Source organism: Cucumis melo, chromosome 11 (assembly GCF_025177605.1).
Source record: "Cucumis melo cultivar AY chromosome 11, USDA_Cmelo_AY_1.0, whole genome shotgun sequence".
NCBI classification, from domain to species: domain Eukaryota; kingdom Viridiplantae; phylum Streptophyta; class Magnoliopsida; order Cucurbitales; family Cucurbitaceae; genus Cucumis; species Cucumis melo.
The window spans coordinates 10,785,828-10,801,705 of NC_066867.1; the positions used below are offsets into that span (position 1 = coordinate 10,785,828).

A 15,878-nucleotide genomic window follows, 5' to 3' on the forward strand; every position below is an offset into this window, starting at 1 on the left:
GCCATGCTCATTGCCCATCACTATGCTACCTTGCCTTTTCGCCTAGCCCCTCAAGACCCTAAATAACCTCTAAGCGATAACCTTCTAAATAACCTCTATCCGATAACCTGCTAAATAACCTCTAAGCGATAACCTTTCTCACATAGCCACACACATGCAAGCTTAGCCGCTCATGACACCCATTTAGAGGTTCTTTTCAAGCCTAATGTCTTTCCTTCATGCCTTAACCACTTGTCAAGCCTAAACGTCTAATGACACTCCTTTAGAGGTTATTTTCTTTCCTTTAGTCACCTACACATCCCAAAATTACATATAAATGCCTAAACCTTAACTCCAATCAACACTTATCCTTTCAATCACTTCAAAGGACTTAGCCAATTTTTTTTTACTTTATTTCAACAACCATGAAACACCTTTTATGATAATTTTTAACCTTAACTCCAATCAACACTTATCCTTCCAATCACTTCAAAGGACTTAGCCAATTTTTTTTCCTTTATTCCAACAACCATGACACACCTTTTTTGACACTTTTTAACCTTAACTCCAATCAACACTTATCCTTCCAATCACTTCAAAGGACTTAAGTTTTTATAAGATTCGAGGTTTATATCGCTTGCCCTAATTCCAAGTTAATATATGCTTTGTATCACCTTGAACTATTAAAGCACAAATCATTACGATTAGACAATTAGGCTTTCCTTCCTCGCCATGCCTAGAACTGAGTTTGCTTACCATCTCACTTCATCACCATGCTCACCTTGCACCAACAAAGTACCGTAGTGTAAATAGCTAGGATAAATTATATTGTTCATACATAAGATCTTAATAGATTATACCACATGGTTTTAGCTGCGTGATAAGATCTTTAAGCTCTAAGTCCCTATGTTCGATCCTAGACTTACCAGGAAACCTTTCTTCACTTGTACTTGGGCAATAGAGAGGAAAACTTATGCTACATGCATATCATTAGAAGTTTTTCAACGCATGAGAAGGATTCCATCTTTTATCGCATAACCTATCTCAGTCGCTTAATTGTTGGAAATTATGTCTTAAAATTTGTAGTTTGTAATTTAAATTATATTCTATTCAATAATCACTTAAGTCGTTATTGAGAACTTATATAGAATACTATAATCTTAAATCCAATTAACTAAGGTCTCGAGGCTATCTACTGTAGACTTGAACTTTATGTAGAGACATAAACGTGAATCAAGTACGAGTTTATAGCCCAAATGGTCTATAGTATATGAATAAGGTTGGGCATCTTATTTCGGAAAAACTATAAATGTGGCTCGCTCTGTAGTTAGTACAAACGATGTGATCCTAAATCGTCCATGTAGAAACAAAGGAGTGGGGGCATCCTATGTAAACTTTTTGCATAGGATGCTATAGTGAGGGGAGGATGCTATATGATGCCTAAAGAGTTTACATAATTGTAGAACCATAAAATAGTCACTTTTAAGTTGTAACACCGTTGATTATATAAACTGACTATTTCGATTATGATGACCTAGGTAACTTAATCTTAATCCTGAGCTAACTATGAACTTCTATTCAAACAGTATTATCCTTAGATCTGTATAGGTGAGGGCGGCTCAATGGAGCTGGCCCAATAAGCCTCCCATTTCAGGGGTAAGACCGGATGGATGGCTAGGGACATAGGGTGTAAGATGGAATTCACTCCTACTTGCCTTAGGGTTAGTGGATAGGTTGTTCCCTTAAGGACTAAATCCAAGTCTTGAACTAGGGATCCCTCCCTTTCATTGGCCCAAGAGGGATTCGGTTTATAGGTTGGACCTTAAACCAAATGTTTGATAATGGATTAGTGGGACTTAAGGAACAAGATGTAGTCTCAGAGGTAAAATAGTATTTTAACCCAGCCAAGGTTATGAACAACCTGTGAAGGATTAACTTACTGATTATGGTTATATCAAATGGACACAAATATATCTATAGTGAAGGGAGTGCAACTACGTGACTTTAGTGGAATGACCTGTTAGTTTACGAATATTGATTAGCACAGTCTAAAAGGGTTTAGTTAGTTAATCTCAGAACGTTAGAGCCCATAATCTATAGGTCCATTAGGTTCCCCTGCTAGCTCATATGGAATTAACTTAGAACAATATGTTGGAATAATTAGAACTTTTCGAATTAGGAAAGAGAGAGAAACCGACAAATATATTTGATATAGTCATCGGTTATATGTTTGATAGAGCTTTATGTTTCAATGTGATTTAAATATTAAAAATCTGAATACGGATTCATATTCGAAAGCTTGGAATTGATGGATATGGTCAAAGTGGTGAAAAGTCAAAATGTTGACTTTTGACTTTGAAAAATCAAACTTTGACCGGCTTTATATTCAAATATGATTTGAATTTTGGAAAAATGAAAATGGATTCATGCTGGGAGGTTGAAATTAGTCTAGATGGACAAAATGGTAAAAAGTCAAAATATTGACTTTTTGCTTGAAAAAGTCAAAGTTTGACTTTGACTTTAATGGTCAAATGACCAAAATGCTCTTGGACTAAGTTAGTGGAAAAATCCAACATTTTGTTGGATAATCCCACTAACACTTAGTAGGATAGGTGGGTACATGAGATGTAAACACCTAGCCCACTAAGTTTCACTAATGGTTTGTAGATTATTAGGAAACTAATTACATGCAATTTTGCATGTAATTAGTCTATTCGAGGGCCATTTTTCATTTTGAATAAAAAAATTTTGACCATTTTTTGTAATTGAGTTACAAAATATATAATATTTTTCTCCCAAAAAGCTCAACCAAAACTCCTCCTAATTCGATATCCCTCTCTCATTTTTTCTTCACTCAACGGCTCCCACAACCCAATCTTATGTCTGGAGAATATCGGGTTAACACTAGTGGTGGTCCCAGTTCGTGATCGTGAGGAGATTTCGAGAAGTCGAGGATTGGGGAGCTTCAAAGGTAAGAATTTCTTTTAACCCTAATTAGTGTAATTAGTAGTGTATTATTAAGCATGTTAACATCTAAACTAGTTTAGATGCATCTAGAGTAAATTTTCGATCATTATTTCTGGTGTGCTTATATCATTTTTCATCATTAATAATCGCTCAAGTAGATCCTAAACATGATATAAGCACGAGCTATTGCATATGCATATAAAACAACAAGCAACATCCTTCATTAAAAATGTAGAGAAGCCTTTTATCTTACTAACTCGCTTATAGTTCATTTTCGACACTTTAGAATCTTTAAAATACCAGGCTTCTTGAAAATTTGCTAAGCTTGCTATTTTCTCTAAACTTCTTCAATTTCTCGAACATATCTCTCCATAGAAGCCAAGTTCCTTCTTCTTTGAGAAACTCTCGTCATTTCTTCTGTAGAAAGTTCGATGAAAATTTTGATACAAACGAGAGCACCAAATAAATTGATCAACTTTGTCTTTTTTTTTATGGCCGACAACCAAACTTTGTTTAATAATTTGTATTCAAAACTTAATTTAATTAAATCAATAATTATCACCTTTTACCAAAAAAAAAATCATCAATGGCCTTGGTTTGAACTTAGTTTCCTTCGATTTTTCTTTAACTAAACAAATTAATATTTTTTTTATCCTTAACAACCTATACTTTTAGAAAAACAATTCCTCAAACGGATCACGCTTTCAAATTAAATATTCAATCTCAAATACATTTTTTTACAAAAAAAACAAAGTTTGGGTTTACTCCATTTAGATATTAAGTGTCACCTAAGTGACCTAGTGTCTGTGTTTGTGGGGTGGCAAGGCTAGCCCACCCAATTGTCATGTAGGCTAAATGTATTCAAAAACATTTGTTACCCAACCCAAACTATAAGGTTTGGGTTGGGTTACAACATTGGGAAAATTAAAAATTGGACTTGATAACTGGGTTGTGAATTCAAGGATTGGGTTGACCCGACCTGACTCGAGTATGTATATATATATATTAACAAAAAAAAAAGTAAACCTAACTAGATAGAATACCTCATTACCTATCAGCCATCCCCTTTTTATTCTCTATCTCTTTCTTTAATCTCATCTTCATTAGTGTCTGGTGCTCCCCCTTCCTTTTTCTTCATCTTTGATTCTTTGTGAGTCTGTGACTTTGGCTGACCCCCTCCCTCTTCCATCATCTTGATGACTCTATCCGAGCCCCCTGTTCCTTCATCTTTGTGACTCTATCCACCACCCCCCCTCTTACCCACTCCCCCCACCACAAGTCACATAGTCTTTCTCTCTAAGTGTAGGTGTGCTTCTTCAGTTCTTTGTTGTTTTACATCTCATATTCTAACTCTTTGTATGTTGTTAAATTAATTTTCATAAAAAAAAAAAAAAAGTTTTGTTTTCAACATCGCAGTGTCTCAAGAATATTAGGGTTTCTCCAAAACTTGTCACTACGAATATGGAGTCGAATACAACAGAATCACCTTTATCTAACTTTATGGTAAGTTAAATATTTTAATTGTTAATTTTTTGATGTTTTTCATAATTTGATGTATTGTCTGAATTTTAGATGTTATATGTGTTGCACTAGTATGGCAACCCTAAAGTGACTGAATAGGGAATTAAACTAATTAGATATTTTTAAAATTAAATAAATAAATTAGCTAATTTATGTTAAATAACAAGGTTGATAAAAAGTATGTAATAGAGTATCAACTAATCTCAACCAACAAGAATATGCAACTAAATTTAAATGCAAAAATAATTTTAAAAAAAAAAGTTAAAAGAAGAGTGTAATTTTATAGTGGTTTAGTCAAACTCGACCTACATCCATTTTCCCAAGTAACTATTGTGATTTTGATTGAAAACCTTCTTTTGACTCTTTCAATGGATCAAAGTCGAACTTTTAGTTGCTCTTTTTTCGAGTTCAAGAGCAAACCTGATCTTTTCCATGGATTAAGATCCAACCAATAATATGTTGAAGCTTTAAATCACACAAAAATAGTGTAAATCACATAAAAATAGTGAGTATACAATTTTGAGCTCACAATAATTAACTCTCACAATACAATAAAAATTCTCTCAAGGACAAGATAAAAAGTGGAAGCTTTAGAAAAGAATAACAATGGTGACTTTTGCAATTTTTTAGGATTGTAAAGTTGAACAAGATTGTTAAAAATTGGGAAAATTGAAGTATTTAAAAAGAGAGGAAAGATATTGAAAACCAAAATCATTTTGGGGTCATTAGATGTAAGTAAAAGAAAATTGAATGGTTGAGATTTAAACTTAATTAGCCATTAGACACAAACACAAATAATAATATACTAATATATCTTTTTTTAAAAAAATTTAAAGCGCAATAAAAACAAGTCCACTATGTTTTAAAAAACTAGTCATTGAACATGAAGATAAATAATAATATTAAATTTATTTTCTTTTTAGATTCATTTTCATTTTAAAGCCAATCCAAAAATCAAAAGCCACATTTCATTTTAAAGCCAATCAAAAAATCAAAAGCCATAAGTATTACTCTTCCATAACTCCAAGTGGCTTTTTCTACTTGGTTCAATTTGATTATTTGGTCACCACGTCACCATCTCGGAAATTTTTACGTTAAGCTTCTTTTACAATATTTTCTTCATTTGAACTCCAATTTGGGTGATTCAAGAGGCGTCAAAACTATTATTCTGAGCTCTACGTTATGAACTATTCAAAATAATAAAATTGTCAATAAAAAATTTAGATTTGATAAAAACATTAATTAATTTGAGATTAAGGACCAAAAAGTCATTTACATATTATGAATTAGATATTAGATGTTATATTGTTTGTTGGTTACTGTTGGAAGTTTAACTAGATGTTGGTAACTATTGATTACTGTATTGTTTGCATGTTACAACATTCAATTAGATGGTTACTGCATGTTGGTTATATTGTCTTTTGGTGTGTTTAATAATTTGTTTATTTTAATTCAAAAGTTATGTGTTTATTTAGTTTCCTTTATTTTATAGATAGATAGCAGTAATGGGAATTCCAGTGCTACCGACAATAATGAAATGCCTCTTCCTCCTCCCAATACAAGCCAAACTCTGAAACATATACCACCTCTACCTCCCAAGACTAAATAAAAGAGATATAATAAACTAACTTCTCCTTTGTGGGATCATTTCACAAAAATAGAAGCAAATGCTAACGATGGAGCTAGTGCATATGTAACTTTTGTGGTAAGGATTACGCATGCGAAAGTAAAAGTTGTAGAACTAGCACTTTCTGGAAGCATTTAAGAAATCAATGTAAAAAGTGTCCATATAGAGAAGAAGAAAAATGACAAACCACTTTAACTCTTATACCTACAAATGATGGGAGGGGGAACCATGCTAGTAATTTTGCGATGCCTAACTTTTATCACCTCTTGCTTGCAAAAATCTAAGTATTTTCATGTCATGACACTTGGATTCCACTCCACCTCTTGCTCAAAACACCTTGAACCTCTCTTAGTCGCATGATTTATATCACATGGCTCTTGCACACTTGCTTCTTGTCTTGGCTGCATGGTTCAACTCGCCTAGCACACCCTTTAAAACGTGTAACAACTACCATGGTCGCACAGTTTTCCTTAGAGGTTACTCGCAGTCTTAAACGCCAAGCATATATATGGTCGCATAACCTTATCCTAAAAGGTTTTCATGACATAGTTGGTCGTCTAGTCCATCTTCAAATTGTCTAGCTCACTTATGGCCGCCTAGTCCATCTTCAAAATGCCTAGTTCACTCATAGTCTCTTACTTTATTTCCTTGGAAGTTATTTTGACAACTTGGTTGCCTGGCCCTGACTCAAAACTCCTTGTTGACACTTGGGCTACCTTTCCACCTCACTAACCTCCCTTTGGTCGTAACACAATCACTTAACCAAATTTCCTTTAACCTTTCTTACTTTAAGCTACAATGAAACATGAATTATGTCACTTAAACCATGACACTTCAATAATGTCACTTATCATCTAACACTCTTAATAAAATTTCTTCTTAACTTCCTTTCACCAAGGCTACTACAAGAATCTTTAAAAGACATTAGGGATCCTAAGGTTCAAAGTTTACAAGGTTATCCCTACATTGTTGGCCAAATGTTTAGCAGTCATAGGATCAAATTACATCGTAGTCCAACTAAAGAGAGGGCTAGTCAGTAAGGAGCCCACGTTTATGGCTATCCAAGTGGTTAATGAAGAAAGTCTTAAAGAACTAGTGTCGGAGGCAGTCCAGTATGTGTTAGATGAATACCAAGATGTAATGCCTGAAAGTTTGCGTAAGACTCTACCTCTATGAAGGGGGATAGATCATGAGATATAACTTCTACCAGAGGTGAGACCCCCTATAAAGAATGTATATCTCATGGTGTCGCCAGAATTGATTGAACTTGGAAAACAATTGAATGAGTTGTTGGATGTTGGGTTCATTAGACCTGCAAAAGCTCCCTACAGAGCCTCCGTGCTATGTCAGAGGATAAAGACAAAAGTCTCAGGTTATGTATCACTTGTCAGCACTGAATAAACTAACAGTTTCAAACAAATACCCTTTCCCCCATTATCACAGACTTATTTGACTGCCTCCATGGCACCACGTACTTCTTGAAGTTAGATCTTCGATAAAGGTATTACCAAGTACAAGTTGTTGAAGGAGATGAACCAAAAACTACATGTGTTACACGATATGCAGCCTTTGAATTCGTCATAATGCCTTTCAGCCTCACCAATGCTCCAACGACTTTTTGTACCTTGATGAATAAGATTTTTCATAAATATGTTGACAAGTTGTAAAAAGAGAGAAATGTGGTTTACAGCATGACGCTTAAAAAGCATCAACGCCACCTTCAATTAGTCTTTGAGAAATTGAGGTCGAATCAGTTGTATGTAAAGAGAAAGAAATGTGTGTTTTCTCAAAACACATTAACTTCCTCGATCACGTGACTAAGTTTGGCCGAATTAGCATGGAAGATAAAAAAAATTGTGGCGATATGTGACTGGAGGGAGTCATCTTCCATAACTAATTTACACTCGTTCCTTTGACTAGCCAATTTCTATAGGTGGTTTGTTAAAAGAGAACAGGTGTGACCCATATCTGAATAGAAGAGTCATTGTGAAGATATAATTTTGATTATAAGGATTAGATAAATATTTTGAAGTTAGACGTTCTGAGTTAAAGATCGCGTTGAAGCAAGGTGACGTGAGGAAGACAAGTTGTAAGCATGCAAGATACAACAGGTGTTTTAAGATTCAATGCAAAATGAAGTTCGACATTGAGAGTTATGAACTTTTTGGCAAATTTCCTAATCATGCTTAAGAATGGGCCACGTGCAAGAACTTAAGCTAAGCATGGATAAGAGAAACATTAAGCTTACACATGTAGCACTTTAAGTAAGAGTTGGCGGGTTTATAAGAACTTAAGGATGACAAATCCAAATTAGGACTAGTATAAATAGAAGAAGAGGTCAATAGAAAAGGGGATTATGTTAAGTTTTTAGAGGTATTCTGTTGACAAGAAGACTCTCTAGGGGAGAAGAAAACTTTTGGGGAACTAGGGGTTTTGAAGGAAGAAGTTAGTTATTGAGTGATTTTCCAAAGTGTTTAAAAGATTTTAAAGATTTCTTCTAAATTCCTTGTTTATTTGTAATGATATTCTTATGTTAATGTTTATAAAGAAGTGATTTCGAGAAAAAGTTTGTGTTATGCTTCCAGTAAAGTTTTATGATTGTATGCTATGTTTGTAAACTATAAGTTTTATTCCTATCAATGAGCTAACTATTATGTGTGCATAAGGAGTAAAGGTAGTCATGTATAAAATAACTGCATGGTGGAATGAAGTTCGCCAATGCGTAAAGGAGCGTCTTGAGCTTAGCGGTCCAAACAACGAGAAATGAACCAAAAAATTCTCTAAGAGATGCTGTTGATGAAAAGGATATCATAGTAGTCTATCATGGGAATGATTCATGTTCTTGGATGAAAGGAATATGAGAGACTAATAAGTGATTTTTGTTTATGAAGTGAGACGATGAGAGCCATGTTTATGAAAATGATTTCATATGTTGTATAACCGAAAAGGTTTTCAAAATTTATCACTCACTAAATTTTGACTTATGTTTAAGTTTTCCTTTCCCCCAGGTTACCAGGTGTTAAACTCAAGTTGGGTTGAGTAAGGCGAGTTGCACGCATTGAAGTTGAGCAAGGGTATTCTAAATTTTACTTTGTAGTTAAAGTTTTTAAGGAATTTGTAATATGTATATTTGAAACATGTAATATTAAGGAATAAAAGAAGTCTTTGTTATTAATATCTTGCATTGTACATTTCTTATTACCTACTGTCTAAGTATCAAGTTTGTAATAAGTTAATTGATTGGAATCTAGACGATCAAAGTTACAGTTTACGGACTTACATCACGTCGGGTGTCACATAACGAGGTGCAAGACATTGTAGGTTCGAGTGTGGCAATAGAACCCTTAATAGAGTTGTTGAAGAAAGACCAGAAGTAGGGATGGACCTCAAAATGTTAGGCTGCCTTTGAGGATCTAAAGAAAGCCATGATGGAAGGGCATGTTCTCGTAATTGTAGATGTAACTAAAACTTTTAAAGTAGAGACCGACACATTTGATTTTATGTTAGGGGGTACTCTACTCCAAAACGGCCATCTCATTGTCTGTGAGAGCAAGAAATTAAAGGATGCAGAGAGGAGGTTTGCAGCCTCTAAAAAAGAAATGTTTGCAGTGGTACACTATTTGAGAGCCTAGAGACAATATTTGTTGGGATCCCAGTTCGTAATCAAGACGAACAATAACTCCATATGCTACTTTTCAGTCAACCTTAATTGACGTCTAAATAAGCTCGTTGGCAAGAATGCATGGCCGAATTTGATTTTCATTTTGAACTCATATCGAGTAAATCAAATCAAGCAACTGACGTCCTTAGTCGAACATGCGGCCCGGTGCATGTTTGCTCATTAAAAAGCTGGCAACTTAAGTAAAACTGTGAAACTATCAAGCCTTGTCTCTCCTATATGTTCCTTGTTTCAATGGCTTACAGAGGCTGCTAATAAAGGAATGTCATGACATGTTGTGGGCTAGGCATAGTGGTTGGAAAAGAACATACATTCTACTAAAACAAAGTTACTACTAGCGAAGCCTTAGGGGCGACGTGATGCAATTTACTAAAATTTGTCTTTTATGCCAGAAGAACAAAGTCGAACGAGCAAAGTTAGTGGGTCTATTGGAACTCTTACTATTCCCTCAAGGCCATGGGAGAGTGTGTCTCTCGAGTTCATCACACATCAGCCTAAAGTTGGAGAGTTTGACTCAATACTGGTGAACATCGGTAAATTTTCTAAATATGCAACATTTATTCCAACGCCTAAGTTGTATTTTACTGAAATGACAACCAACTATTCTTCAAGCACATCGTGAAATTATAGGGTGTCCCAGTGAACATCATTAATGATTATGATGGCCAATTCACTGGAACATTCTAGACTGAATTATTCAAGATGTTGGGGTATACTCTAAATATCTCATCAAGTTATCACCTATAGACTGATGGGAAAACATAACACTTCAACAGCATGCTTAAAGAATATCTATATCACTTTATTGATGCAGGACAGAAGATATTGGGTCCAGATCTTAGATATGACTCAGTTCAGCTTTAACTGTTAGAAAAGCTCAGCTACAAGGAAGACGTTGTTTGAAACTATATGTGGTAGACAACTTCTCATGCCACACGTTATTGACCACCCCTACGCAGGCAAAACTCATTAAGCCCACAATTTCTAGAAAGAGTGGAGACAAACCTTTGAAGTTTCTCATGCTTACTTGGATAAGGCATCAAATCGTATGAAAAAGTAGGCAGATAAAAGACGCAAACCACTTGAATTCCAAGTAGAAGAAAAAGTGTTAATCAAACTGTGCTCTAAGCAATTTTGATTTCGTGGGCAGAAAGACCAATGCCTTGTGCGAAAATATGACAAACCCATGGAAGTGATCGAGAAGGTTAGGAAAACATCTTATTGATCAGTTAAGTTACCCCTATGGATAAACATTCACCCAATTATCAACGTAAGTAATCTAAAATCCTACCATCTCGATCTGAAAGAGAATTCTTAGGTACTTTAAATTTAACTTAAACCCTAGGTGTGAACATGCTGGTAAAAACTTCTACTATGCAATAAGACACCGGCGATATGAAATTTTGGCAATCCTTTTATTAATAACTAGTTACAACACAAGCATATAGCTTATGCCGCACCCCTTCTCAGACCACTTACTCTCAACCTGAAAGAAAGCGTGAAGCCAATGGATACCATTCTTCTACTCAACAATACCTACTAATCCTACTATAACTATAACTAAACCAATTCAAAACATAACATACAGCGAAAATAAAATAGACTTATAAATTTAAACATGAACATGCAGTGAAACCCAAATACAACTACAAGTCTGATATAGACATAGGTACAAATAACCAAACTATCAAAGTTACTAATACAAACTCTTAACAACCCACATTTAGTACTACTAATACAAACCATGTACAAACAGAAAGATGCTACTGCACTATTCATACTATCTAAGAGACTCTAAGGAAATTACAAATAGGTAGTCGAAGTCAGGTGCTGGGTCCACGAACTCTACTTGGAAAGTAAGAAAATGTTTTTGGAAAGCATGAGCTAAAGCTCAATGAGTGATTGGTTTTAAATACTAAACATTTTCGAATAAATCATGAGTATCAAACAGTTTTAGTAAATACATTTAGCAAGGCAAAGCAAATATAGATTTATCAAACTCAAATTGTTTATCTCAAGCAATCTCTTTCATTTGTTATATCCTAAATCTCTATGTACCAACGGGACGAAAACGAAAAACTAAGCATGAAAACCCTATCCAGTGGTATGATACTTACGATATGGAAATCTAGGCATTACTACTCCCCTATTTTGTTATAGCTACTATGAGATGGAAATTTTAAGTTCCCATGGAGGCTCTCATCTCTAACCTAGTTCCATTAGTGAGAAATCTAGGTATCTACTGAATACCCTCATCAAATGACCTCTTTGCAAAGGAAGATCTCCCTCAGAGGGTTGCTATATATCTCATAACAACTCAGGTATAAACTAAAACACTAAAGAATTTCATGCTGTGAAATTATAATCTCAGATTTAATAGCATGTTTATAAATCGTTCTTGCATTCAGCAAATCACGAGTTCTAAATAAGCTTGTTAAATCATACAATAAACTCAAATATGCTTTCATCTTTCTAGTACTTTAAACACATGCTTAGGTAAATCCAAATATATAAATCGATAAAGTTCAGCATTTATCTTAAAGAATGCTTTAAACATCAGCTTATAAAACATGTTTATAAATCAATTTAGAAATTTATTTTGTCACTCCCAATCTTTAGCTAGTTCCTTTGTTTGTAAACTCGACCAATTTTCTCTCGGCTTGATAAGAAAACCAAAACCAAGAATTAGAACCCTACACATTCTTGTCTTTCCCTAGTAAGCTTAAAATGACGTACTAAAGATGACGCTCATGAATTCCAATCAAAAGAAGTGAAATAACATTCCATATTTTTTTCAAAATATTCCAGATTCAATACCCTAACTTCAAACACACATAACTTCCTCAATACTAGACCAAAATTAATGTACTTTATATAAAAATTTTCCTTTTGGAACCTTCTACAACTTACTTCAAGGAATGAAAATGAGATTCCCAGTGAATTTGTCAAAAAATCCCCCAAAACACAGCTCTCCAATTTTGTGTTTTTTGCTACCCTCTACTTTTCTCCAGACATTAAACATACTTTCAATTATATTTGGCTCACGAATTCTTCATCACATTTATAGGATGCTAAATAAGTTTTCCAACCATACTAAATAGAGCTTCTCACTTCGAAATATTCCAAAAACCAAAGACGGTTCAAATCCGCACAAAAATTATGTGCTTTGTCTTTCTCTTCAGAAAGCATCCACTTAATATTAGAATTAACTCACATTTTATTCATGAAATTTGTTAGAAAATGAGTAAACTTTCAAATGTGATAGACCTCACCTTCTAACTCTATTTGTGTAACGTGAGACTAAACCAAAAACTAGAAGTGTGTAGGGTACATTAAGCTTCTGTCGTAGCTGCCCTTTTCTTCAAGCTTTTCTTCATCTCTTTCAACCTCAAAACACAACCTTTCTTCTTCTTCCTATCATTCTCTCCTGAAGAACTCTGAAAACTATGGGTGGAAATGGTGAAAATTAATTTGAGTAGTGGAGAAAATCTCTAAATTGGTTGCGGTGAATGGTTTCTATCTTTAACTTCCTTTTTCCTTTTTTCTTTTTCTTCTTTTATTCTCTTTTAATAATTTTCCTTTTGTCTTTTTATAACTTATATATATTTACATTTTCACTTTTTTTCTCTTTTTCCATATAATTATCAATATTTAAAAAAATAATATTATTACCCAAACTTCCATTCTTTACTTACCTTCCTCTTGGTTCATTTCTTCATTTCAAACTACTTGGCCATAAATTCCTTAAACAACAACAAGAAACCAACGATCACTTGAAACCTATCTCGATCAACTTACTTCCAAAGTTTAAACAAATCAAAGTAAGTAGGAAGGTTCCTAGTTTATAGCTTATAATTTAAAGGATTACAAAACTTAAGCTAACTATTAATATGCGACACATCAAGTACTTAGCAGCAGCCTTCTAACGTCTTGTCCGATGCCACTTCTTCGCTTAACCTAAAAAGGAGAAACTTAAAATGTACGAAAATAGCTTAGTGAGTGACAAAAATTTAGAATTACATCTTGGAGAATACAATTACATGCAATAAAAGCTTTCTTAATTTCAAAAATGTCTAAACACATCACTACTCGTTATATAGCACAATAGTCACATTAACCTCTACTTATTCTTAACACCTAGATATTAAACTTCCTCAATGCAAGGAATACTATGATGATTACCACTTCACCATCAGCATCCCTACGGACTCTCAATCAATACTAGTTGGTTCGACGATTGACTTGAACACAGATCACTCAACACATTGAGCCGTCCTTTTACCAAGCAAACCACTCAACACAAGACATTCTATATTATTATGTGCATATAATAGCTAGCTTTTGATCAACAAGACTAATGGTTTTGTATACATATAAACAAAAAAACACTACAACTTCACACATATAGGCATGCTTCAAATTGGTCATGTTCTTTTTCTATATACACAAGGATACAACATGAGCATATCTAGCTACATGGCAATATAACATGATTTTGGAAGTAAAAAAAAAATTCAAAAGCTTTTTTTTTTTTTTTCTTTTGAAAGGTCATTCCTTTAGCTAAGCTTTTCTTTTTCCCTTTCTCTCTTTCTTATAATCTAACTCTTCTTCCCTCTTGTTGTTGGATCCTATAACGAAGCTTCATCTTTTACTCCTCTCATAGAACTTTCTCTTATCTAAAACACTTAAATTAATCCTTCTTCAAACCCATTTATACTCCTCTCAAAACGGGTTAGTCAGCATCACACTTCTTCTAATCTCGACAGCTCCTACTTAGTGTATTACGCATGTTAGTATAATATCCTTTTTAGTCCAGGCTTAATTTACACTTAACACATGTTTAGTTGACTAATCATTGGATTTAACATTTAACCAACTCCTCGCCTAGCTCGTTAACTAATAAATGGTTGAGTGTTTGTTGTCGCCTTCCCTTCTTCTGTTATCTTGTCTTAGCGTGTTGTCTATAGTTCATTACATGTTATATGATTTCCCCATTTTTCCTATTCTTTTCTCATGTTGTCCTGATATCTCAAACACATACTCAAGCTTAATTTTGCTAACTTCAAAAAATTAATTTACAAGAAACCCATTTATTACAACACAGGTTTCACAAAACACCTCATTGACGAAGAAATCAGTTGGTAGCGCGTCGAAGGCCTCAAGAATGCTGCTAAAAAAAGTTTTGAGTTCAACTAGAGTTAGTTGATAGGGACGTCAACCAATTAGGTGGAGGAGAATGTCATGCTCATGCTTGTCCAACTAATGTTGTATCATGCCCCCACCCAAAACGCATCCCTCCCTTGTGTTTCAGACACAGTCATGACTCGGGCAAGCCCAATGCCTCTCAGCGAAGCACTAGAATGTCCAATCTTAAAATTTGACTTTATCTTAAGCTTGAACTAAAAAAAAAAAAAAAAAGTTAGGACGTCTAGTCCTTGAAACTTCAACTTCTTAAATTAAACATGCTTTGCTTTATGAAATGAAACACTGATAACTTGAGAGAACTGAACAACTTTATCCCTTCAGTGATAAACTTAACACAATTACAAAGCAATGACTTTTGAACTTAAACTTCTAAACTTAAAGTCGAATGCCTTGCTCAACTTTTATCATTTGGTCTTAACGCAGCAGCTTGCCTTGTCAACAAGGTCTCCTTTCTTCATTTACTTTGTAAAGGAAAACTTAAAACATAAGAGCTTAGTGAATGACATTTTAGGAAAATCTTCGTGGAATACAAGTCCATGCGTAGATTCATTTTACAAGATCAATTTCACAACGCTTCATTATGTGTTAAAAACAATAAACACCTCATTAGCCTCTACCTATTCCTTTGGCTAGGACAATGAACTTCTCCACACATGGACTACTATAACGACTCATTTCATCTACAGCACCAAGCCCCTTTCTTATCACCAACCCCCTTTCTTTAACTTTCTTCTTCTCTCTTAAGATTCATCCTTATCACCAAGCCTCTTTCTTTGACTTTCTTCTTCTCTTAAGTTTACATGATGCTCCAAACATTACACTTCTATAACGACGTGCTTCAGGTGAAATTTGGAAAATATTACTCAAATGCCCTTTTTAACCAAGTTTGAAAAAAAAATT

At 34.2% G+C, this 15,878-nt stretch overlaps 1 long non-coding RNA gene across 3 annotated transcripts; it reads left to right on the forward strand.

The window, feature by feature from the left end:
* Window positions 1-3,968: 3,968 nt before the first annotated feature.
* Window positions 3,969-9,269, forward strand: LOC103495969 (uncharacterized). 3 transcript variants are annotated; one of them, XR_007815414.1, is made up of 2 exons: window positions 3,969-4,449; window positions 9,103-9,269. It is a non-coding gene; the product is annotated as an uncharacterized LOC103495969 (long non-coding RNA). The 3 variants fall into 3 exon arrangements; XR_007815413.1 differs by having other exon boundaries at window positions 3,984-4,449; window positions 8,761-9,269; XR_007815415.1 differs by having other exon boundaries at window positions 3,984-4,449; window positions 8,769-9,269.
* The last annotated feature ends 6,609 nt before the right edge of the window (window positions 9,270-15,878 follow it).